This window comes from Cystoisospora suis (assembly GCF_002600585.1).
Source record: "Cystoisospora suis strain Wien I chromosome Unknown contig_919, whole genome shotgun sequence".
Lineage (NCBI taxonomy): Eukaryota > Apicomplexa > Conoidasida > Eucoccidiorida > Sarcocystidae > Cystoisospora > Cystoisospora suis.
In genome coordinates, this window is record NW_027153720.1 from 8,750 (window position 1) to 11,562 (window position 2,813).

A 2,813-nucleotide genomic window follows, 5' to 3' on the forward strand; every position below is an offset into this window, starting at 1 on the left:
TGGGACGAGCGAAGTGGTACTCTAAGCTCGACCTACAAGCAGGCTATCACCAGGTGGAGATAGCCGAAGGGGATTAATGGAAGACCGCCTTCCGAACCAGGTACGGCACCTTCCAATTCCGAATGATGCCGTTTGGGCTGTCAGGAGCCCCGTCAACTTTCCAACGGCTAATGCAGAACGTGTTTCTCGAAGAGCTGGACGAATTCGTCGTCGTCTATCTGGACGACGTCCTAATATACTCCAAAACAAGGGAGGAACACCTGCAACACCTTAGGCACGTATTCCGGCGCATGAGGGAACAAAGGCTTTCCGTCAAATTAACGAAGTGCACATTTGCCACCCAGAGGGTAGAATATTTAGGGTTCGCCATCAAACCTAAGGGAGTGTCAGCGGACCCCGACAAGCTGGACGTGATTTAAATCCTGGCCGGAGACCTTGCTCAATCGGAAGCAGCTCCGTGGCTTCTTGGGATTGATCGGTTACTACCGCAGGCTGATTCCAAACTTTAACAAAGCAGCCCACCCACTGTACGAGCTGCTAAAGGACGACTCAGACTCGGTTTGGAGACCGAGGCACTCGCAAGCAGTGAGAGACCTGAAGGAGGCCCTCGCAAATGCCGCCGCATTTTTGACCCCGACAAGCCCACTGTCTTGAAGACGGACGCGTCGAAACACGCCATCGGCGCCGTATTGGAACAGGACGGAGTTCCTGTGGCATTCGAGTCCCGAAAGATGGGACCACGCGAGCAGTTTTTGCCGGCGTACGAAAGCGAGCTGTTCGCCATCGTCTACGCCCTAACCAAATGGAAACAGTTTATCGAGACCCGCCCAGTGACTGTCGAAACAGATCACGCCACGCTCGGGAGAATGCTGATCCACAAGGCTCGGCTATTGGCTAGACAAATTAGCCGACTTCAACCTCAGGGTCGTCTATAAGCCCAGTAAGAATAACGTAGTGGCGGACGCCATTAGCCGCCGACAGGATTTTGTCGGGATGATGCACGGCTGCGCGGTGCAGCGAGAAGGGCGCCACGCCGGCGGGAAATGCAAGACTTTGCCAAGATTGAGGAGATTTTCCAGGACCAAACGGCACAAAACAACGAGGGGCAACCAAATCCCTTATTATTCGAAGGAAGAGAGTACGAGAAGGGAGGAAACTTCATCTGGGTTCGCAATAAGCAAGGATGGCGAGTTTGCGTGCCCGCTGGGATATGGCGACGCGAGATCCTGACTCACCTGCACGACCACATTCTGGCAGGACACCCAGGCGTTTCCAGAACAAGAACCGCGGTGGGAAGCCTCTTCTGGTGGCCCAATATGGACACCGACATCGAGGACTTCGTCAAGTCTTGCACAGCGTGCGCCAGGTGCAAAGCAAGCGACCAACGAGCCGCCGGACTATTGCAGCCCCTTCCCATCCCGACGGCGCCATGGGAAGAAATCAACATAGATCTCATCGTCGGACTCCCGAAAACGAAAGAAGGGTACGACCCCATCACCGCTATAGTCTGCAGGCTGACGAAGATGGCGCATTTCGCACCAACAAGACGAACGGCGACGGCAGAAGACCTGGCGCAGCTACTCCTCAGGGAGGTCGTAAGGCTCCACGGGGTCCCGAACGCCATAGTCAGCGACAGGGACACAAAGTTTACGGAGGAAATCTGGCGAGCAATGTGCAAATGACTAAACATCCACCAGAAGATGTCAACAGCCTACCATCCGCAGACAGACGGACAGGCAGAAAGGACAAACCAGACGATCGAGCAGATGCTGCGATGCGCCATCCTCGGCGACGAGACCAGGTGGGCACAATTACTCCTACTATTGGAATTCGCGTACAACAGTACGCAACACACCAGCACCAAGCACACCCCGTTCGAACTACTGTACGGATTTGTTCCTCCGAAGCCAATTTGCAGACAGATGGGGATCCCAACAGCGAGCGTGTCACAGTTCCCCGGTTGGAATCCTCCACGTCTGAGTCTGATCTCGACGTTAGGACAGGGATTCTGTGGCGGTCAGATACTACCACACGTCAGACAGGGGCGCGGTCCTGCCGCCGATGCTCCCCAGCTCTGCTGGTGGAAGAAAAAAAGGTCAGGCGACCGTGGCTGTGGTGGAGAGAAAGAGCACCACGGATCTCTGCCACTAAAGTAGCCTAACTGTGCTCAGAGCAAGTAGAAAAAGGAAAAGGTCTTCATTACGTCTCCTTTAAACCATCCGCTCCTTCTAACCGAGTCTACTTCCGACTTTCTATCCGCTCTTCTACCCTCTCTGACTCCCTGGGTCCCCTAACCCACTAGGAAGACTCTCGACTTCACGAGTTGATGTTCACCTACACCTCAGCCGGTAGAAAATAAGCACGTGGCACGCCTCTTCAACGAGGATTCCGCCGGATCTCCTAACTTGCGACTAGGTCTTCGCGTCGTTAACAGTTCGTAGGTTGGATCGGTCGATTTTCGGCACTCACAGACCTTGACCACACACGTCACTCAGTCCGGAGAGTTCACTAACAACACCGAAAACCTCACGCGTCAAAGGCTAACACTCACCCCGGTCACGATTCTTCTTGTTCAAACAAGACAGTCGATTCCATACACAGGGAAGGTTGACTTGAGGGACGAACCTCAGTCCTTCTCGCGCTTTTCTCACAGTTGCTTTCGGATCTGTCCTCTAGAGGCACGGATTCATCCTGTCCTTTGCCTCTCATTCAACACAAAATAGGTAGAACGGTTTCCATTACACACCAATGGCGGAAGAAAGATCTTTTACACATCTCGGTTGAAGAAGAAATGTAATAAAGCTAAGAACGTA